This window comes from Tamandua tetradactyla, chromosome 7 (assembly GCF_023851605.1).
Source record: "Tamandua tetradactyla isolate mTamTet1 chromosome 7, mTamTet1.pri, whole genome shotgun sequence".
Classification (NCBI taxonomy): Eukaryota; Metazoa; Chordata; class Mammalia; order Pilosa; family Myrmecophagidae; genus Tamandua; species Tamandua tetradactyla.
Genome location: NC_135333.1, coordinates 5973786 through 5998515, shown reverse-complemented (window position 1 = coordinate 5998515; position 24730 = coordinate 5973786). Strand labels below are relative to the sequence as shown.

Below are 24730 nucleotides of genomic sequence, written 5' to 3'. Positions count from 1 at the left end.
GCCCCTGCAGGGCCTGAATAAGGCGGCAGGTTCGACAGGCACCCCGTCTCAGGGTCACGCAAATGCAGCATTAGCATGTACAGAGCCCTGGAAGTGAGCACCTCCTTAAATTTTGTATTCTAGGTGCCTTCCTACCCTCACCTTAATCCAGGCCCTGCATACCGGCTTTGAAAAAGGTTGGGAAGGTGGCAGGGAAAAGGTGGGAATGTACTTTCCCAGGCTGTGTGGTGAGAGGAAAGGGAAGGGACACCAACCCCATGGTTTTATATAGGTTACTGGGCCTTATTCCCTCTTCCAAGGCCCCAGAGTATGTCTTTGCCATGTGGGGTCTCACCTGCCCTCTGCTGATCCCTTCTTCATCAGGCTGGCAGTGCCTGCATCAATCAGCAACTCCAAGATCAGGTCCTCAGCAGGCTCTGAATCTCCCCTGGAGCCAGCTTTCCTAGGATAGTTGTTCCCCAAGTTCAGGGAAGTCAGCCGTGTTAAGTGATCTTCCTCGGCACTGCAGTTCGTTAGCAGCCCTCTCCTTCGGGCGTTCATTCGCCTGCGTGCACACAGGACTCTTGACCAAGACCAGGAACAGGTTCTTCCAGGTGAGAGGAAATAGTGGTGAAGCCAAAGACAGCAAAGAAAGTTGATCTATGTTATTACTGAAAAATCTCATAGGGTGAATGGAAATAAGAAATAGACTTGCAAGAAACACCACATGATCATCTCAATTGATGCAGAAAAGGCATTTGACAAAATTCAACATCCTTTCTTGTTGAATATACTTCAAAGGGCAGGAATAGAAGGGAACTTCCTCAACATGATAAAAGGAATATATGAAAAACCCAGAGCTGACATCATCCTCAATGGGGAAAGACTGAAAGCTTTCCATCTAAGATCAAGAACAAGACAAGAATGTCCACTATAACCATTGTTATTCAACATTGTGTTTGAAGTTCTCGCCAGAGCAATTAGACAAGAAAAAGAAATACAAGGCATCAAAATTGGAAAGGAAGAAGTAAAACTCTCACTGTTTGAAGATGATGTGCTACTATATGTCACAAACCCCAAAAAATGCACAGCAAAACTACTAGAGCTAATGAATGAGTATAGCGAAGTGGCAGGTTACAAGATCATCACTAAAAATCTGTAGTGTTACAGTCAGCTAACCAGTCGCTCTGAAGCACTAGCATCAAAACCCAGAGAGATTGAACAGGTTTTTGGCAACCCTGCACCAAGCAAGTCTGTTGGTGCCATTTTTCCAACAGCATATGCTCACTTCGTTTCTCTTTGTCACATTTTAATTAAGGTTTATTGACAAGACAGTGAAACTTTCTGGATGGTTGTAAAAATGCTGATTGAAAAAGATCCTTCATAAGAAAAGTCCATACAGTTTGCTTTGGGGCAAAATTTACATGAAACAGGTGAATGGTTGAATGGTTGAAGAACTCAAGCATTACATTGCAGAGTATGACATTTCTAGTCAAGATTTTGGAAAACCTTTTTAGAAGATTTCTTGGTCAGGCAAAAGAATGTTTTATTTCCTGGTGTTCTAGTTTGCTAGGTGCCAGAATGCAATATACCAGAAACAGAATTGCCTTTAAAAAGGGGAATGTAATAAGTTGCTGGTTTACAGTTCTAAGGCCGAGAAAATATCCCAATTAAAATAAGTCTATAGAAATGTCCAATCAAAGGCATCCAGGGAAAGATGCCTTGGTTCAAGAAGGCCGATGAAGTTCAGGGTTTCTCTCTCGAGTGAGAAGGCACATGGCGAACACAGTCAGGGCTTCTCTCTCAGCTGGAAGGGCATATGGGGAGCACAGCGTCATCTGCTAGCTTTCTCTCCTGGCTTCTGGTTTCATGAAGCTCCCTGGGAGGCGTTTTCCTTCTTCATCTCCAGAGGTCACTGGCTGGTGGACTCTCTGCTCCGTGGTGCTGCAGCATTCTCTGCTCTCTCTGAGTCTCTCATTCTCCAAAATATTTCCTCTTTTATGGGACTCCAATAAACCAGTCAAGACCCACCCAATGGGTGGGGACATGTCATCACTTAATCCAGTTTAACAACCACTCTTGACTAAATCACGTCATCCAGGGAGATGATCTCATTACAGTTTCAAACGCACAGTATTGAACAGGGATTATTCTACCTTTATGAAATGGGATTTATATTAAAACATGGCTTTTCTTAGGGGGATACTTCCTTTCAAACCAGCACACCTGAACTGTGTAAATCCTTAATATATGGAATTTTTGTGATAAATAGACATACTTCATGATAGTTTACCACATTTCCAGTATTGAATAAACATGAAAATAGTCTAAGATATTTTAATTAAAATTTTCTTTGTCCATGTGTAGTGCCCTAATCCATACCTGTTCTCCCCCCTCCCCACCCCCCACAGACCAAAATGATGTGTCACTTAATTTTTCAAGCTTTAAAAAAGCAGTTCTGGAGACTTTGTATACTTACTTATATTCTGTAGTCATGCACAGTATGTTATCAGTTGTTTGATCACACAAGTGTAATTTACAAGTTAGAGATCGTTCCATTTAAACATTTTGCATTTCATCGTGAATGATACCATGAGTTATGCTTTTACTGAATTGCTGTCTGTTTATCTTGGGCTTTGTGACTTTTAATATGTTTAATATGTTCATGTATACTGTCTTCAGTAAACAGAATACTTTGATATTTTAGAGCTTATTTGCTTTGAGAATAATTCTTGTTCAGTGAGAAAATAGAACACCTAAGTCCCTAAAAGACACTTTGGAATGCACTTTTGTCTCCAAGTAAATGAATTTATTAATGTCTTCTATTAAAATAATCCTGCAGCTCCTGAATTATCTGAGAGGAAATATTTATATTTAGAGCAGTAATGGTGCTTTACTTTTTCCGTAGGTCCACACTCCCCAGCTCAAGAAATGACTGATACCATATCTACCCAAGATTAAACCATTTACATTTCATTCCTTTGTTAATCTCTGTTTGTGGTCTGAGTTCTTTACCCTGCAGCTCTTTTTAGAGCTTTCTAGCCCTTCAAAAGGGTTCTTGAAAGAAACAGAATAGGGTAGGCAGTAAGCCCAGCACTGTATACCCCTTGCTAAGCAGTCAGTGTCAACAGTACTTCATGAGCTGAGCCATCCACATCACAGGTTAGTTAAGAATCTAACTAGAGGGTGGGCCATGGTGGCTCAGCAGGTAAGAACGCTTGCCTGCCATGCCTGAGGACCCGGGTTCGATTCCCGGTGCCTGCCCATGTTTAAAAAAAATCTAACTGGAATGATCAGAATATTCTACTCATTTCCTGATCGCTTCCAGCGGCGTAATGGCATTTATCCAGAATATGTTCTTTTGTGGAATTAATTTGTGAGGAAGCCTTAAAAATCATATTTGTTATAATTACCCCATTTCGTTATCCTCCCATCCTCTTTCCATTTTCACTCTCTTTTCACTGAATTCTGGCATTATTTTTAGTGGCCTCTGTTGATAAAACTTATATTAAAAGTGGAAAATAGCAGTAGAAATCATTTTATCAGCCCATATCCTGGGTACCTCAAAATATGTGTTACTCCAGTCCACAAATATAAGAACTAATTGAGAATAATAATTGGTTTTTTTAATTGTCCTAAATGAGACCACTGTGAATGTTCATTTTTGCCTAAATGATAAAAACATAAATGAATATGTTTTCTCAAAATTTATAAAACATAAAGCCAACCTGAATCCCTCATTTCATCTTCGCTATTCTTCCCTAATTTAAACAGTGATTTTTTTGTTGTTGTTACCCACTTTAGAAAGACTATGAGAGTAATCATCTTTTTTTCCTTTTTTGATCCCAGTGTTTTTCTTCTCCTTGAATATTCTGTTGTCAAGATTGAATTGCTTTAGTCAAGAAGTCACAGATTAGAAATAAAACTTAAGAAACCAGTATAGAGGCAAAGGGGATATTCACTTTATTGAATTGTTTAAACTAGAGAACCTTTACTAATAGATGCATTTAAATGTAGGTTCAATAGATAATTTCTTCTCCACCTTTCCTCAAACTCCATTCACCATTTGAAGCTATTTACAACTTGCCATCAACATTACCTGGTAGTCTTATTAGTGTTAAATCTGTTGCTTTTTTTTAAGCTCTTTAAAGTCTAGTTTTAGGATAGACGAGATTATATGTGTACTAGAATATATATTTTGAAAAGTGTTCTTGATTAAAGGAATTTGTAAACTATCGATTGTTTTTCAGAGTATCCTCAATTGATGTGACACAGTTTTTGTTGTCTTACGTAAAGCCTGATATTCGACAGAGTGAAAGCAGATATTGTGAAGCTTTTTTGTGAATTTCTAAAGTGTTAAATGAAGCAACCAGGTTTAAATTTAAAAAAAAAATCTGTAGTGTATCTATAGACTAGTAATGAGCAATCTGAGGGGAAAATCAAGAAAAAAATTCTATTTACAATTGCAACCAAAAAGATAAATATTTAGGAATAAATTTAATTAAGGATACAAAACACTTATACAAAGAAAACTACAAGAAATTGCTACAAGAAATCACAAAAGACCTAAATAAATGGAAGAGCATACCATGTTCATGGATTGATACAGTTAAGATGTCAATTCTACCTAAATTGATTTATAGATTAAATGCAATACCAGTTAAAATCCCAAAAACTTACTTTGAAGAAATAGAAAAACCAATCACCAAATTTATCTGGAAGGGCAGCCTGCCCTGAATAGCTAAAAATATCCTGAGAAAGAAACATGAAGTCGGAGGACTCACACTACCTGACTTTAAGGTGTTATTATGAAGCTACAGTGGTCAAAACCACATGGTACTGGAATAAAGATAGATATACTGACCAATGGAATCGAATAGAGTTTCAGATATAGACCCTCTCATCTATGGACATTTGATCTTTGATAAGGCAGTCAAGACAACTCACCTGGGACAGAACAGTCTCTTCAATAAATGGTGCCTAGAGAACTGGATATCCATATGCAAAAGAATGAAAGAGGATCCATATCTCACACCCTATACAAAAATTAACTCGAAATGGATCAAAGACCTAAACATTAGCTCTAAGACCATAAAACTTTAAGAAGATAATGTAGGGAAATATCTTATAAATCTTAGAATAGGAGGTGGTTTCCTATGTTTCCTATATCTTACACCCAAAACATGAGCATTGAAGAAAGAAAGAAAGAAAGAAATGGGAACTCCTGACCTGGGTTCGATTCCCAGTGCCTGCCCATGTAAAAAATAAATAAATAAATTATATATATATAAATTGTAAGCTAATAAATTACATTGTTAAAGCTGAAAAAAAAAAGAAATGGGAACTCCTCAAAATGAAACACTTTTGTCCATCAAAGAACATTGCCAAGAAAGTGAAAAGACAGCCTACACAATGGGAGTCAATATTTGGAAACGATGTGTCAGATAAGGGTCTAGTATCCAGAATATATAAAGAGATTGTTCAACTCAACAACAAAAAAGACAAACAACCCAACTACAAAATGGACAAAACACATTGTGCTTGTTTGAAAGGATGTGTGTTCCCTAGAAAAGCCATGTTTTAATCCTAATCCCATTTTGTAAAGGCAGCCGTTTCTTCTAATCCCTATTCAGCATTGTATGTTTGAAACTGTAATTAGATCATCTCCCTGGAGATGTGATGTTATTGAGAGTAGTTGTTAAGCTGGATTAGGTGACAACATGTCTGCACCCATTCGAGTGGGTCTTGATAAAAGAGGAAATATTTTGGAGAAAGAAGGAGATTCAGAGAGAGCAGAGAAGAATGACATAGCCATGAGAGCAGAGAGCCCACAAGCCAGTGACCTTTGGAGATGGAGAAGGAAAACACCTCCCAGGGAGCTTCGTGAAACAGGAAGCCAGGAGAGAAAGTAGCAGATGACGCCTTGTTCACCATGTGCCCTTTCAGCCAAGAGAGAAACTGTGACTGTGTTCACCATGTGCCTTTCCAGATGAGGGAGAAATCCTGAATATCATCGGCCTTCCTGAACCAAGATATCTTTCCTGGATGCCTTTGATTGGACATTTCTATAGACTTGTTTTAATCGTACATTTTCTCGGCCTTAGAACTGTAAACTAGCAATTTATTAAATTCCCCTTTTTAAAAACCACTCTCATTCTGGTATATTGCATTCTGGCAGCTAGCAAAGTAGAACAGACATAAATAGATACTTCTCAGAAGAGGAAATACAAATGGCTACAAATGGCTAAAAAGCACATGAAAGGATGCTCAACTTTCCTGGCTATTAGGGAAATGAAAATCTAAACCACAATGAGATATCATCTGACACCCATCAGAATGGTCATTATCAATAAAACAGAAAACAAGTGCTGGAGAGTACATGGAGAAAGAGGCATGCTTATCCATTGTTGGTGGGAATGTAAAAGATACAACTGCTTGTGGAAGGCAGTTTGGCTGTTCCTCAGGAAGCTAAGTATAGAATTGCCATATGATCCGGCAATACCATTGCTAGGTATCTATTCAGAGGACATGAGGGCAAAGACATTTGCACACAAATGTTTATAGCAGCATTATTTACAATTGCCAAGAGATGGAATCAGCCCATGTCCATAAGAGATGAGTGGCTAAACAAGCTGTGGTGTATACATACAATGGAATATTACGCAGCTGTAAGACAGAATAGTCATGAAACATGTAACAACATGGATGGACCTTGAAGGCATTATGCTGAGTGAGATTAGCCAGAAACAAAAGGACGATTACTGTATGGTCTCACTGATATGAACATTAATGAATGAACTTGGAGAATTCCAGTTAAGAACAGAGGCCACTTCTGGAGAAGATGGCGGCTTAGTAAGACGCGCGGATCTTAGTTTCTTCTCCAGGACAGCTACTAGGGGAGTAGAAACGATACAGAACAGCGCCCAAAGCCACAACAGAGATAAAAAAGACAGCGTAACCCATCCTGGAACGGCTGGCTGGCGGAGAGAAGCCGCTCGGGTGAGATCGCCGAGGCGCGCGGGCTTCACCGGGCGGGGCGGCAAGCGGCCGGAGTCACTCTCTTCCCCCTTCCCGGGCTGGCTGGGAGAATTGGAGAGGCGGTCCCCTGAAACCGCGGTGGCTGGCGCCCACACCACGCGTGGCCCCCCGGACCAACTGAGAGAATTGGATCGGAAATCCCCAGGCCGCAGAGAACGGTGACGGGTGGGGGAGGCCCCTTCCAAACCCGTGACTCCCCGGGAACGTGCACTCTCCCGGGAGGGCCACTGCCGCTGGCGCCCTCCCGCCACGCTTGTCACCCGGGCGACTAGGAAATTCGGATGGGCGCTTTCCCGGGCTGCGGCGGCCAGCAACCCTCCCTGCGTTCGGACCCCGGGCCGGCTCGAACTCTTCCAAGCCGCTTCGGCTAGCGAACCTCCCGGACGGCAAGAGTTTTCCAAAGTTAAAGGTCCCACAGCACCTTTTACTGGTGGGACCCGCAGACAAATGTGTGCCACGAGACCACCTACTGGGCATGATAAGAAAAAACAGAACCCAGAGATTTCACAGAAAAATCTTCCAAACTTTTGGATTCAATACCCAGGGAAATCTGTCTAAATGCGCAGACGCCAACAGAAGATAACGGATCATGCTCAAATAATTGAAAATATGGCCCAGTCAAAGGAACAAACCAATAGTTCAAATGAGATACAGGAGCTGAGACAACTAATGCTGAATATACGAACAGAAATGGAAAACCTCTTCAAAAACGAAATCGATAAATTGAGGGAGGACATGAAGAAGACATGGGCTGAACATAAAGAAGAAATAGAAAAACTGAAAAAACAAATCACAGAACTTATGGAAGTGAAGGACAAAGTAGAAAAGATAGAAAAAACAATGGATACCTACAATGATAGATTCAAAGAGACAAAAGATAGAATTAGTGATTTGGAGGATGGAACATCTGAATTCCAAAAACAAACAGAAACTATCGGGAAAAGAATGGAAAAATTTGAACAGGGTATCAGGGAACTCAAGGACAATATGAACCGCACAAATATACGTGTTGTGGGTGTCCCAGAAGGAGAAGAGAAGGGAAAAGGAGGAGAAAAACTAATGGAAGAAATTTTCACTGAAAATTTCCCAACTCTTATGAAAGACCTAAAATTACAGATCCAAGAAGTGCAGCACACCCCAAAGAGATTAGACCCAAATAGGCGTTCTCCAAGACACTTACTAGTCAGAATGTCAGAGGTCAAAGAGAAAGAGGATCTTGAAAGCAGCAAGAAAAAAACAATCCATCACATACAAGGGAAACCCAATAAGACTATGTGTAGATTTCTCAGCAGAAACCATGGAGGCTAGAAGACAGTGGGATGATATATTTAAATTACTAAAAGAGAAAAACTGCCAACCAAGACTTCTATATCCAGCAAAATTGTCCTTCAAAAATGAGGGAGAAATTAAAACATTCTCAGACAAAAAGTCACTGAGAGAATTTGTGACGAAGAGACCAGCTCTGCAAGAAATACTAAAGGGAGCACTAGAGTCAGATACGAAAAGACAGAAGAGAGAGGTATGGAGAAGAGTGTAGAAAGAAGAAAAGTCAGATATGATATATATAATACAAAAGGCAAAATGGTAGAGGAAAATATTATCCAAAGTGTAATAGCACTAAATGTTAATGGACTGAATTCCCCAATCAAAAGACATAGACTGGCAGAATGGATTAAAAAACAGGATCCTTCTATATGCTGTCTACAGGAAACACATCTTAGACCCAAAGATAAACATAGGTTGAAAGTGAAAGGTTGGGAAAAGATATTTCATGCAAATAACAACCAGAAAATAGCAGGAGTGGCTATAATAATATCCAACAAGTTAGACTTCAAATGTAAAACAGTTAAAAGAGACAAAGAAGGACACTATATACTAATAAAAGGAACAATTAAACAAGAAGACATAACAATCATAAATATTTACGCACCGAACCAGAATGCCCCAAAATACGTGAGGAATACACTGCAAACACTGAAAAAGGAAATAGACACAAATACCATAATAGTTGGAGACTTCAATTCACCACTCTCATCAATGGACAGAACATCTAGACAGAGGATCAATAAAGAAATAGAGAATCTGAATATTACTATAAAGGAGCTAGACTTAACAGATATTTATAGGACATTACATCCCACAACAGCAGGATACACCTTTTTCTCAAGTGCTCATGGATCATTCTCAAAGATAGACCATATGCTGGGTCACAAAGCAAGTCTTAACAAATTTAAAAAGATTGAAATCATACACAACACTTTCTCGGATCATAAAGGAATGAAGTTGGAAATCAATAATAGGCGGAATGCCAGAAAATTCACAAATACGTGGAGGCTCAACAACACACTCTTAAACAACGAGTGGGTCAAAGAAGAAATTGCAAGAGAAATTAGTAAATACCTCGAGGCAAATGAAAATGAAAACACAACATATCAAAACTTATGGGATGCAGCAAAGGCAGTGCTAAGGGGGAAATTTATTGCCCTAAATGCCTATATCAGAAAAGAAGAAAAGGCAAAAATGCAGGAATTAACTGTTCACTTGGAAGAACTGGAGAAAGAACAGCAAACTAATCCCAAAGCAAGCAAAAGGAAAGAAATAACAAAGATCAGAGCAGAAATAAATGAAATTGAAAACATGAAAACAATAGAGAAAATCAATAAGACCAGAAGTTGGTTCTATGAGAAAATCAATAAGATTGCTGGGCCCTTATCAAGATTGACAAAAAGAAGAAGAGAGAGGATGCAAATAAATAAGATCAGAAATGGAAGAGGAGACATAACTACTGACCTCACAGAAATAAAGGAGGTAATAACAGGATACTAGGAACAACTTTACGCTAATAAATACAACAATTTAGAGGAAATGGACGGGTTCCTGGAAAGACATGAACAACCAACTTTGACTCAAGAAGAAATAGATGACCTCAACAAACCAATCACAAGTAAAGAAATTGAATCAGTCATTCAAAAGCTTCCTAAAAAGAAAAGTCCAGGACCAGATGGCTTCACATGTGAATTCTACCAAACGTTCCAGAAAGAATTAGTACCAATTCTCCTCAAACTCTTCAAAAAAATCGAAGTGGAGGGAAAACTACCTAATTCATTCTATGAAGCCAACATCACCCTCATACCAAAACCAGGCAAAGATATTACAAAAAAAAGAAAACTACAGACCAATCTCTCTAATGAATATAGATGCAAAAATCCTCAATAAAATTCTAGCAAATCGTATCCAACAACACATTAAAAGAATTATACATCATGACCAAGTAGGATTCATCCCAGGTATGCAAGGATGGTTCAACATAAGAAAATCAATTAATGTAATACACCATATCAACAAATCAAAGCAGAAAAATCACATGATCATCTCAATTGATGCAGAGAAGGCATTTGACAAGATTCAACATCCTTTCCTGTTGATAACACTTCAAAAGATAGGAATACAAGGGAACTTCCTTAAAATGATAGAGGGAATATATGAAAAACCCACAGCTAATATCATCCTCAATGGGGAAAAATTGAAAACTTTCCCCCTAAGATCAGGAACAAGACAAGGATGTCCACTATCATCACTATTATTCAACATTGTGTTGGAGGTTCTAGCCAGAGCAATTAGACAAGAAAAAGAAATACAAAGCATCAAAATTGGAAAGGAAGAAGTAAAACTATCACTGTTTGCAAACGATATGATACTATACGTCGAAAACCTGGAAAAATCCACAACAAAACTACTACAGCAAATAAATGAGTATAGCAAAGTAGCAGGTTACAAGATCAACATTCAAAAATCTGTAGCATTTCTATACACTAGTAATGAACAAGCTGAGGGGGAAATCAAGAAACGAATCCCATTTACAATTGCAACTAAAAGAATAAAATACCTAGGAATAAATTTAACTAAAGAGACAAAAAACCTATATAAAGAAAACTACAAAAAACTGCTAAAAGAAATCACAGAAGACCTAAATAGATGGAAGGGCATACCGTGTTCATGGATTGGAAGACTAAATATAGTTCAGATGTCAATCCTACCTAAATTGATTTACAGATTCAATGCAATACCAATCAAAATCCCAACAATTTATTTTTCAGAAATAGAAAAACCAATAAGCAAATTTATCTGGAAGGGCAGGGTGCCCCGAATTGCTAAAAACATCTTGAGGAAAAAAAACGAAGCTGGAGGTCTAGCAATGCCGGACTTTAAGGCATATTATGAAGCCACAGTGGTCAAAACAGCATGGTATTGGCATAAAGATAGATATATCAACCAATGGAATGAATAGAGTGCTCAGATATAGACCCTCTCATCTATGGACATTTGATCTTTGATAAGGCAGTCAAGCCAACTCACCTGGGACAGAACAGTCTCTTCAATAAATGGTGCCTAGAGAACTGGATATCCATATGCAAAAGAATGAAAGAAGACCCATCTCTCACACCCTATACAAAAGTTAACTCAAAATGGATCAAAGATCTAAACATTAGGTCTAAGACCATAAAACAGTTAGAGGAAAATGTAGGGAGATATCTTATGGATCTTACAACTGGAGGCGGTTTTATGGACCTTAAACCTAAAGCAAGAACACTGACGAAGGAAATAAATAAATGGGAGCTCCTCAAAATTAAACACTTTTGTGCATCAAAGAACTTCATCAAGAAAGTAGAAAGACAGCCTACACAATGGGAGACAATATTTGGAAATGATATATCAGATAAAGGTCTAGTATCCAGAATTTATAAAGAGATTGTTCATCTCAACAACAAAAAGACAGCCAACCCAATTACAAAATGGGAAAAAGACTTGAACAGACACCTATCAGAAGAGGAAATACAAATGGCCAAAAGGCACATGAAGAGATGCTCAATGTCCCTGGCCATTAGAGAAATGCAAATCAAAACCACAATGAGATAATCATCTCACACCCACCAGAATGGCCATTATCAACAAAACAGAAAATGACAAGTGCTGGAGAGGATGCGGAGAAAGAGGCACACTTATCCACTGTTGGTGGGAATGTCAAATGGTGCAACCACTGTGGAAGGCAGTTTGGCGGTTCCTCAAAAAGCTGAATATACAATTGCCATACGACCCAGCAATACCATTGCTAGGTATCTACTCAAAGGACTTAAGGGCAAAGACACAAATGGACATTTGCACACCAATGTTTATAGCAGCGTTATTTACAATTGCAAAGAGATGGAAACAGCCGAAATCTCCATCAACAGAAGAGTGGCTAAACAAACTGTGGTATATACATACGATGGAATACTATGCAGCTTTAAGACAGGATAAACTTATGAAGCATGTAATAACATGGATGGGCCTAGAGAACATTATGCTGAGTGAGTCTAGCCAAAAACTAAAGGACAAATACTGTATGGTCCCACTGATGTGAACAGACATTCGAGAATAAATTTGGAATATGTCATTGGTAACAGAGTCCAGCAGGAGGTAGAAACAGGGTAAGATAATGGGCAATTGGAGTTGAAGGGATACAGACTGTGCAACAGGACTAGATACAAAAACTCAAAAATGGACAGCACAATAATACCTAATTGTAAAGTAATCTTGTTAAAACACTGAATGAAGCTGCATCTGAGCTATAGGTTTTTGTTTTGTTTTGTTTTGACTTTACTATTATTACTTTTATTTTTGTCTCTATGTTAACATTCTATATCTTTTTCGGTTATGTTGCTAGTTTTTCTAAACCGATGCAAATGTACTAAGAAATGATGATCATGTATCTATGTGATTATGTTAAGAATTACTGATTGCATATGTAGAATGGTATGATTTCTAAATGTTGGGTTAATTTCTTTTTTTCCCGTTAATTAAAAAAAAAAAAGAGAAGGGGTAATTGGAGCTGAAGGGATACATACTGTACAACGGGACTGGATATAAAAACTCAGAAATGGACAGCACAGTACTACCCAATTGTAATGCAATTATGTTAAAACACTGAATGAAGCTGCATGTGAGGTATAGGTTTTTTGTTTTTTGTTTTTTGTTTTTTCTTTCTATTAATGTTTTAATTCTTATTCTGTTGTCTTTTTATTTCTTTTTCTAAATCGATGCAAAGGTACTAAGAAATGATGAATATGCAACTATGTGATGTTATTAAGAATTACTGATTGTACATGTAGAATGGAATGATTTCTAATTGTTTTGTTAATTCTTTTTTTAATTAATAAAAAAAAAAGAAAAAAAAAAAGAACAGAGGCCATCAGGAGATACAAATACAGTAGATTTTGGGTAATTGGAGCTGAAGGGTTGCAGATTGTCCAACAGGGCCGATTGTAAAAATTCTGAAATGGATAGCACCATACTTCCTAATTGTAGCACAGTAACCTTGTACACCGAATAAAGCTGAAAGTGAGGATGATAGAGGGAGGAAGCCTGGGGGCACAAATGAAACCAGAAAGAAAGGTAGACAGATAAAGACTGAGATGGTATAATCTAGGAATTCCTTGAGTGTACAATGATAGTGACTAAATGTACAATTTAAAAATGTTTTTGCATGAGGAAGAACAAAGGAATGTTAATATTGCAGGGTGTTAAAAATAGATGGTAATTCATATTTTAAAACTTTAACTTATGTGTGAGACTAAAGCAAAAAATGTTTATTTGGTACAAAATTTATTTTGACTAGTGCATTTCCTAATATAGCTTTTTTTTTTTTTTTTTTTTTTTTTTTGCATGGGCAGGCACCAGGAAACAAACCTGGGTCTCTAGCATGGGAGGCAAGAACTCTGTCTACTGAGCCACTATGGCCCCTTAATATAACTTATATGGACAGTTCAATTGAACACCATAGGAACATGGAACTTTAAAAAAAAAAAAGAAATAGATTTGCAGTTATATATGCATACAATTACACACATAATATAAAGTAAAATCCTGATGTCTTAGAAACAAGTCATCCTATTTAAAAAAAAATTCTCCAGGAATGTGAAAATGAACAGTTTGCTATAACAATGTTTATAGAAAATGCATTCTTTTTTAATAATACTGAAATATGACAGCATCAATCTTTTTCTCTTTTATCAATGTCATGATTCACAAAACTTAGATTAAAATAACATGGAAAACTCAAAGCTATCGTTTTTCTTTAGTAGTCAGACACTCCTCACTTTGTGAAAATAGTTTTTTTATTGGAACAATATCATGTCAAAATGGAATTTGACAAAGACTTAAGTACGAGACTTTCCCTCCAGCCAGCTACAGCCAAGTTAGTTTCAGCCAACGCTGGCCAGGCAAAGGCTCTGGGGACCCTCTGATTCCTTCCTACTTAAACACACCATTAAAAAATGTGAAGTCCTTGCACGATTGCAGATAGCCATTTTTTAGATGTCCACTTTCTCTCTTTAATGTAGATTTAGTGCTGTAGTAGAAATGTTCATTCATTCTTCCATGAGCTTTTTGTCAGCTAGGAATACAGTGATGAACTGGAGCGTGAGGTCTTTCTCTTTACGGGAGCTCCTGGTTGGTGGAGGACAAACAACACTCTGAGTACTGTGCAGAGGGCTGGTGTGGAAGAGGCACTCCCAACCCGAATTGAAAGGTGGGAGGGATGAGCAAAGAGTTCCTGGAGATCAGAGACAGAGGAGCCAAGTTGTGAGTGATGAGTAGGTACCACCTAGACAAGAAGAGCAGGGTCCCAAGGATGGGTTCTAGTCGCACAATTCACTAGGACCTAAATCTCCAAGATGGACCCTCTCTTTCGGGTCAAGGAAACAAGAAAAGGGGCCCTGTGAATTGGAGAATATGGGGAAATCCTGGAGATTCCACCTGTTACCCTGAAAGTGGATCACCTGAATCTTTGTATGAAGCTGCAAAAAGCCCAGCCTCACTCCTGAGCTACACATGCAAAGGACAAACCCAAAACAGCATAGCAAAGGCTTTGAGGATCAAATAAGATTGAAACCACCACACAAATCTCAGACCAACCCCTAAGTGACACATGTATGGAATAGCAAAGACATTAAAACAAACTGAGATTGGAATCTAACGTACACTTCCAAATACCTATGGGTCAAAAGGAAGTCACAAGGGAAATTTAAAAGTATTTTTAATTGATTGAAATTGAAAATATAGCAAAATGTGTGGGTTTCAGCTGAAGCAGTGTTTAAGGGGAAATTTATACCATTAAATTATTATCTTAGAAAAGAAGAAAGGTTTTAATTGATAACTTTAGCTTCATCCTTAATGAACTAGGAAGAGAAGAGAAAAATTAAACCCAAAGCAAGCAGAAGAAAGGAAATAATAAGGATGAGAGCAAAAATCAATAAAATTGAGGGAAAAAATACACAAATCAATGAAACCGAAAACTGGTTCTTGGAAAAGATCTATAAAATTGATAACTCTCTAGCTAGACTTACTAAGAAAAAAAGAGAAAAGGCACAAATTACCAATATCAGAAATGAGAGAAGGGACATCACTACGGAACCTATTTACATTAAAAGGATAAAAAAGGAATATTACTGTATTTTCAGGGTTTTCCAAGGAAACAGAACCAACAGGAGATAAATATTATGAGACTTATTCTAGGAATTGGCTCACATGACTCTGGGGATGGGCAAGGCTGTAAACTGGGAATTCCTATAAAGGTTTCCAGTGAATTCCCCAGGAGAAGCTGACTGACTGCAGTAAAGATGGAAATTCTTTCTTATAACTGCAGAAATCATCAGTTCTCTTTTAAGGCCTTCAACTGACTGGATGAAACTTCTCTCATTGAAGGCAATCTCCTTGTTGATGTAGCTGTAATCAACCATAAATACGATCAGCTTACTGATGATTTAAATCCGTGAAATATTCTTGCAGTAATAATCAGGCTAGTACTTGCTTAACCAAACTTCGCCAAATTGACACGTAAACTTAATCACGAACAACTTTATGTTTATAAATTTGACAATTTAGACTAAATGAACAATTACTTTGAAAGACACAAATAACCAAAGCTTGTTCAAGAAGAAATAGAGGTCTCTCGCCTCCCTCACCTCTGTCTTTGCGAGAGTGCCGGCATGTCTTCTTGCATGTGTTATCAATAAATTTTCTGCCTGCTTACTCTAAAAGAAAAAAAAAAGAAATAGAAAGCCTGAATAATCCTTCATCTTCTAAAAGATGTGAATTTCTAATTAAAATTCTTCCACCAAAGAAAACTCTAGTCCCAGATGGCTTCCCTGGTGAATTTTACCAGATAGTTAAGCAATAAGTGATGCCAATTCTGTAGAATATTAGAAGAGGAGGGAACACATCCCAGTATATTTTTTGAGGCTAGAGTTCGCCTCATACCAAAACCTTACAAAGGCTTTATAAGAAAAGAAAACTGCAGCCCAATATTCCTTATGATCACAGACACATAAATCCTCTACAAAATAGTAGTGAATTAGACTGAATAATATTAAAAGAAATAATAATTACAGTGATACATTATGTGAGGAACAAGGTGAAAGATGGGAAGAGCCAGAGATGAGGTTGGAGAGAGAGACAGGAACCAGCCTTGTATGTCAGGTTTGAAAGGATTTGTGAAACCTCTTCCCCTGCCCCTTGAGAACCTAACCCTGTTAACCACCTAGCTCTGTACTCTGTGTTGCTGCTGTAACAAATTTAGTGGCTTAAAAGAACAGATTTATTGTATTACAGCTCTGGAGGCCAGAAGTCCAAAATGAGTCTCACTGGGCTAAAATTAAGGTGTTGGCAGGACTGTGCTGCTTTCTGGAGGCTCTAGGGGAGAATCTGTTTTCTTGCCTTTTGCAGCTTCAAGAAGCTACCTGCATTCCTTGGCTTGTGGCCTCCTATCTTTAATGGCTGGCTGAGACTTTCTCATATTATATCACTCTGACACTAACTGTTCTCCTTCCCTTTTTTCATATTTAAGGATTCTTGTGATTACATTGGGGCCACCCAGATAGTCCAGAATAACTTCCCTATTTTAAGGTCAACTGATTTGCAACCTTGATTCCACTTGCCGCCTTAGTTTCCCTTTGCCATTTTCCCATGCACATCTTTGGGAGGCCATTATACTTCCTAACACACCCTGGAAACCAGACAAGATAGTACATGCAAACTATATTACCAAGCAACGTTGCTTATGGACTAGGACGAGCACTGGATGAATTATAAATACCCAATAGGACACCAAACTTTAGCCTTCCCTGAATTTTGGTGACTCTTGTCCTTGAGGATAAGTATATTCCCAGATACCATATAAACTATTGTGAAACTTCTGCAAGGGCTCCTTGTGAGAGGAATACCTGCTGCTGCCTGCATCACAGCTGGCTCGCTGGGGTTGCTTTCATTCTCCTGAATAGGTTGGTGTGTGGCTTATAGCAGTCTTTCAGTCTGAATGTTTCGTCAGTCTTCAGCATTACACAAGGCTGAAGAAGTTGGCTTTTATCTTATGAGGCATTAATTCTTACATTTGTAAGTACTTCATATTTTTAACACCTTTTTTACACATGCTTTCAGTGTCACAACTATATTGTTAATATTTGAAACCAAGACCCAGAGTAGTTAAGTAATTTTCTCAAGATTGCCTAAGAAGTTAGTGATGAGTCAGGACTCTCCTTCACCATAAAACATGCTCAAAGCGGCCATAATGCTTGGTGGTATTTGGCTGATGTGATCAGCACTCAATCCTTCCAGGGGACTCTTACCTGTGGGTTTATCTCTTATCTCTTGCAGTGCACCTATATGTTGACACAGGGACACATGGCCAGGAGAGAGGAAGATAAAAATAACAGTTTGGAAGGACATTAAAACATGAGCAGTATCCTAACCCTTGAAAAGGCGGTGTTAAGAAAGCAAATAAGCAGTCAAAGAATGATGAAGGTATACCAGAAAGACAGAGAACCAGCTTTAATGGGCTCCCATGGTCAAATTTGTGACAATTTAGGCATCAAAATAAATACTGATAGAAGCAGTCACAGTGCCAGCAGTTGGAAAACATGGTGGCTTCGAATTGGAAGAAGCTTCAAATTGGAGAAACTGAGTTCTGTTTGCTCTCTAAAAGCAGCAAAAACCCAAAGCCCCTAGAAGTAAGGAAAGAAAGCATGCTGAGTGCAGGTCAGGGCTTGGTGAACTTTCACATGGGGCCTCCATTGCCTCCCCCACACACAAATATTATTTACTCTCCTTGAATCCCAGGGGTGAGGTTCCAACAAGATTTATCTGTGGTCACAGAGACTAGGAAGTTGTCCCTGCAGGTGGACATCTCTTATGGGTCCTCTCAGAACTTCACTGTGCTCCTTGTGACCTCCTTTGGGGCTGCCACAGGACGGAAGCTGTGAGACTCAGCCTGGTAGTTAGGGCTGATAGCCTGACTATCCTTTTCTGGGGTGGGGGCAGGGTCCATTCTGAATGCCACATGCATTGTTGAGGCAAACACAGGGGAGCTAAGGAAACTAGTCATAGATGCAAATGCTCTTAAATTGGACAAGAGTCAAAAGGCATTTCCAAAACATTACCTGGCATAGAGAGCTCTAGGTCTCACTCTCTTCCTTCAAAATAGATATTGGACAGGGAGGGATTGTGAGAAACAACTGTTCTGGAGCTCCAGGGGACAGGGGAGCATTGTACAGCATCCAGGGAAGAGTGAGACAAAGAGACGGAGAAGCTAAGATAAAGGATGTGAGTAGCTAATGCTGCAGTAGCTGCTGGCACCCATCCCCCACTCGAGGTGGGGCCCCTTGGGCTCTGGTCCCTGGCTGGCTGCTGTAGACAGAGAGGGATGTGGACATCCTCTTCCTCAAGAATGATAGTGGGGCATGGCTGAGCTACAGTGACAGCTTTTGATTGGTGAATTGGGATGCTGGGTTCCAGCTCTGAGCTGCTGTTTCAGCCTGCCCTAGACAAGGACAGAAAGAGCCATTGTTTCACCCACGCCTCAACAGGGGCAGAGGCACTTAGGTTTAGTCACAGGCCTTCTGTAGAGATGGGAGGAACAAGTTGCTGAAGACTGCTGTCTGCTGGACAGGCCAGGAAAGTGCAGCTTCAGCAACTTGTCAGAAAGGTTTTTGGCATCTTTCTTGACCCTCTCACCCAGACTCTTTGGAGCTGGTTTGTACTCCCTTCATGGGTCCCTGGCTCTATTTTTTTTTTCCATTGGCAGGCACCGAGAACTGAGCCACCATGGACCCCTGACTCTGTTTTGACTGGGAAATAGTGAATTGGGAAAGTCCTCTTTGGAGTGATCCTTCTCCCAAAATTTGCTCTCTCAGCAAAAGAGGCTAGAAGAAGAGATTAAAAATACATGAGAGACATACAACAGCAAATTTAAACGAACAGAAGAATTATTGAACTAGAGGACATGACAATCAAAATCGTACAGACAGAAGAGCAGATAGAGAAAAGAATGAAACAACATAGAGCAGGGTTTCAGGGATTTGAATGACAGCATGAAGTGTCCAAACATACATTCATAGATGTCCCAAAAGAAGAGAAGGGAAAGGGGGCAGAAAGAATATTTGAGGAAATAATGACTGAAAATTTCCCAACACTTATGAAAGACATAAATATACATATCCAAGAATCACAGTGTACTCCAAACAGAACAAACTTTAAAGAACTACTCTGAGACATAGAGTAATCGGACCGTCAGATGCCAAAGACAAAGGCAGAATTCTAAAAGCAGTAAGAATTCTGAAAGCATCACATACAAGGGAAGCTCAACAAAACTATGTGCTGATTTCTTATCAGAAACCATGGATTTGACAAGGTAATGGTATGATGTATTTAAGGGACTGAAAAAGAAAAACTGCCAGCCAAGAATTCATTATCCAGCATGCTGGTTTGAGACTGGTGTGTACCCCAGAAAAGCCATCTTCTTCTTCCTAGTCCACTCTGGTGGGGGCAGACTTATTGTAAGAATCTTTTTGATTGAGTTATTTTCATGGAGAGATGACCCACCAATTGTGGGTGGAAATTTTTGATTAGATGGTTTCCATGGAGATGTGTTTCTGCCTATTCAAGGTAGGTCTTAATCCACTTACTGGTGTCCCCTAAGAGGGAGCTATTTTGAGAAAAGTTAAAGAGCCAGCACAGACAGAGATGCAGAAAGAAAACGCCCCCAGGAAAGATGTTTGAAACCAGAAGCCAAAAGACCAGCAGATACCAGCCATGTATCTTCCCAGATTGGCCTTTCTTGAATTAAAGTATCTTTCTCTGGCTGCCTTAGTTTGGACATTTTCATGGCCTTAGAACTGTAAACTTATAACTTAATCCCCTTTATAAAAGCCAACCCATTTCTGGTATATTGCATTTGCAACAGCATCAATAAACTAAGGCATCTGGCAAAACTTTCCTTCAAAAATGAGGGAGAGTTTACAATATTCACAGATAAATGAGAGAGTTCATCAATAAGAGACCATCCCGATAAAAAATACTAAAGGAGTTCTGCAGGCTGATAGGAAAAGATATGAGAGAGGGACTTGGAGAAGAGTGGAGAAATGAAGACTAGCAGTAGGAGTAACTAAAGGGGCAAAAAGACATCTAAAAACCAAAGGATAAAATGGTTGAAGTAAGTACTGCCTTTACATTAATAACATTGAATGTTAATGGATTAAATTCCCTAATCAAAAGACACAGATTGACAGAATAGATAAAAAAAAAAAAGTATGATCCAACTATATGCTTTCCACAAGAGATTCACCTTTGACCCAAAGACAGAAATAGGTTGAAAGTGAAAGGTTGTAAAAAGATATCCCATGCAAACAGTAATTAAAAGGAGCTGGGGTAGCTATATTAATGTCAGACAAGATAGACTTTAAATGCAAAACTGTTATAAGAGACAAAGAAGGACACTATATATTAATGAAAGGGCAATCCACCATGAACAAATAGCAATCATAAATATTTATTCGCCTAACCATGGTAATTCCCAATGTATATGAGGCAAACACTGGCAAAACTGAAGGGAGGAATAGACGTCTCAACAATAATAATTAGAGACTTCAATGTACCTCTCTCATCAACAGATAGGACATCTAGACAGTGGGTCAATAAGGCAACAGAGAACTTGAATAATATTATAAATGAACTAGATCTAACAGACGTAGATAGAACAGTGTACTCCAGACAGCATCATATACATTCTTCTCAAGTGCTCCTGGATCCTTCTCCAGGATAGATCACATATTGGGTCACAAAACAAGTCTCAATAAATTTTAAAAGTTTGAAATTATCCACTTCTCTGAATAGAATGAAGCTGGAAATCAATAACAGGCAGTGAACTGGAAAATTCACAAGTATATGGAGGCTACACTATACACTCTTAAATAATCAATGAGTCAAAGAAGAAATTGCGAGAGAGATCCATACGTATCTCAAGATGAATGAAAGCAAGAACACCACGTATCAAAACTTATGGGATGTAGCAAAGGAAGTACTGAAAGGGAAATTTATAGCACTAAATGGCTACATTTAAAAAGAAGAAAGGGCTAAAATCAGAGAACCAACCCCACACTGGAAGGAACTAGAACAGAAAACAAACTGATCCCAAAGCAAGCAGAAGGAAAGAAATAACAATGTTGCATCATAAATAAATGAAACTGAGAATAAAAAAACAATGGAAAGGGAGTGCAAGGGTAGTTCAGTGGTAGAATTCTCACCTGCCATGTGGGAAACCTGGGTTCAATTTGTTCTGGGTTCCCAAAACAAACAATAAACAAAACAAATAAAAATTCAAAAAATGGTGCTGCAATAATGGAATACTCACATGGAAAAAGAATGAAATGTGACCCCACCATATAGCATACAGAAAAAAAACAAAATGGAGAGAATAAACAAACCAAAAGTTGGTTCTCTGAGAGGACCAAGAGAATTGACAAACCCTTTGCTAGACTGACAAAAAAGGAGAAAATGCAAACAAATGAAGTCAGAGATGAGAGGGGGAACATTACTTCTGACCCCACAGAAATAAGAAGTATTATAAGAGGATACCATGAGCAATTCTATGCCAACAAATTAGACAACTTAAATGAAATGGCAAATTCCTAGAAACACATGAACCACCTACACTAACTGTAGAAGAAATTGAAGACCTCAACAGACTGATTACAAGTAAGGAAATTGAATCCATCATCAATAACCTCCTAACAAAGAAAAACGCAGGCCTAGATGGCTTCACAGGTGAATTCTACCAGTCATTCCAAGCAAAATTAACACAAGTCTGTGCAAACTCTTCCAAGAAATTGAAGAGGAAGGAATACTACCCAGCTCATTCTATGAGGCCAACCTCACCCTAATACCAAAGCCAGATAAAGACATTATAATACAAAAAATTAAAGACCATTTCTCCAATGAGTATAGACACAAATATCCTCAAAATAATACTTTCAAATCTGGTCCAGCAGCACATTAGAGGATTTATAAACCACAATCAAATAGGTTTTATCCCAGGTATGCAAGGGTGGTTCAACACAAGAAAATCAACTAATGTAATACACCACATTAAGGAGAAAAAAACACAATCATCTTGTTTGATGCAGAAAAGGCATTTGACAAAATCCAGCATTCTTTCTTAATAAAAATACTTGAAAGATAGGCATAGAAGGAAACTTCCTCGACACGATAAAGGGCATATATGAAAAACCCAAAGCTAATATCATGCTCAATGTTGAAAGACTGAAGGCTTTTCCTCTAGGATCTAGAACAAGGCATGGACTCCCACTGTCACCACTGTTATTCAACATTGTGCTAGAACTTCTAGCCAGAGCAGTTAGATAAGAAAAAGAAATAAAAGCCATCCAAATTGAAAAGGAAGAATTAAAACCTTCACTATTTGTAGAGGACATGATCTTAAATTTAGAAAGTCCTGAAAAATCCGCAACAAAGCTACTAGAGCTAATAAATGAGTTCATCAAAGTGGCAGGATACAAAATCAACACCCAAAATAGTGTAGTGTTTCTATACACTAGTAATGAGCAATCAGAGGAGGAAATCAAGAGGAAAAAATCTACACCAAAGCTACTAGACCTAATAAACAAATTCAGCAAAGTGATGGGCACAAGATCAACAGGCAAAAATTAGTGTTTCTATATCCTAGTAATGAGCAATCTGAGGAGGAAATAAGGGAAAAAATATTCATTTACAATAGCAACTAAAAGAATCAAGTATCTTGGAATAAATTTAACCAAGGATGTAAAGGATTTGTACACAGAAAACTACAAAACATTGCTAAAAGAAATCAAAGGAGATACGAATAAATAGAAGGACATCTCATGTACATGGATTAGAAGGTCTAAAGTCATTAAGATGTCAGTCCTACCCAAATTGATTTACAGATTCAATGCAATCCCAAACAAAATTCTAGCAGTCTACTTTGCAGAAATGGAAAACTCAATTATAAAATTTATTTGGAAGTGTGAGAGACCCCAGATAGCCAAAAACGTCTTGGGAAAAAAAAAAAAAGATTTTAAAGCATATTACAAAGCTACAGTGGTGAAACAGCATGGTGCTGGCATAAAGATAGATATATTGACCAGTGGAATTGAATTGAGGGTTCAGAAATAGACCCCTATATCTATGGCCAATTGATATTTGACAAGGCGGCCAAGTCCGCTCAACTGGGACAGAATAATCTCTTCGACAAAGTGGATATCCATATGCAAAAGAATGATAGAAGACCCCTATAACAAACTCAGCCAGTTTGAATCTATGATGTACCCCAGAAAAGCCATATTTTAATCCTGATCCAATCTTATAGGAGCAACAGTTTCTTTTAATCCTGATTCAATACTGCAGGCTGGAAACTTTTGATTAGATTATCTCCAAGGAGATGTGATGCGCCCAACTGAGGGTGTGATCTTTTGATTAGATGGAGATGTGACTCCACCCATTCCAGGTGGGCCCTTGATTAGTTTACTGGAATCCTTTAAAAGAGGAAACATTTTGGAGAGAGTCAGAAATGACAGAACTGACAGAAAGTTCAGAGCAGAGCTGATACAGATGCCAGCACTTGGAGAAGAGAGACGTAGATGTTTGGAGATGCTTGGAGCCCAGTAGATTTCACCATGAGATGTTAAGCAAGCCAGAACCTGGAGAGAGCCCAGGGAAGCCAAGAGATGAAAGCCAGCCCCAGAGAAGCAAAGTAAGAAACTCCAACAGTCACAGAGCCCAGGAGCAAGAGACCAGCAGATGTCAGCCATGTGACTACCCAGCTGACAGAGGCTTAGAACTATAAATTTGTTACTTATTAAATTCCCTTTTTTAAAAGCTGTTCCAGTTCTGGTATATTGCATTCCGGCAGCTTGCAAACAAAATACACATACCATATACGAAAATTTACTCAAAATGGATCAAAGACCTAAATATATAAACCAGGACCATAAAACTCCTAGAAGAACCTGTAGGGAAGCATCTTTAAGATCTTGTGGTAGGCAATGGTTTCTTAGACTTTACACCCAAAGCACAAGCAATGAAAGAAAAAATAGATAAATTGGACCACCTCAAAATTAGAACCTTTTGTGCTTCAAAGGGTTTTGTCAAGAAAGTGAAAAGACATCCTACTCAATGGTAAAAAATATTTGGAAACCACATATCCATTAAGGGTTTAATATCCAGAATATATAAAGGATCCTACAACTGAGCAATAACAAGATAAGCAACCCATTAAAAAAATGGGCTAAAAACTTAACTAGACATTTTTCCAAAGCACATCAGTAACTATTAGGGAAATGCAAATCAAAACCATGATGAGATATCATTTCAC

The 24730-nt window shown here is 38.5% G+C and overlaps 1 protein-coding gene across 2 annotated transcripts in view; it reads left to right on the top strand.

The window, feature by feature from the left end:
* The window catches only part of GNG4 (G protein subunit gamma 4), a 109158-nt gene that overhangs the window by 30355 nt on the left and 54073 nt on the right, over positions 1 to 24730 (top strand). The window contains exon 1 of one of the 2 annotated variants that reach the window (XM_077168408.1): positions 19658 to 19738. The exons of the other annotated variant lie outside the window; for it this stretch is intronic. The gene's annotated coding sequence lies outside the window, so the exon portion shown is untranslated. Of the gene's footprint in view, positions 1 to 19657; positions 19739 to 24730 lie in introns of those variants that run through there. 2 annotated transcript variants of the gene reach the window in all.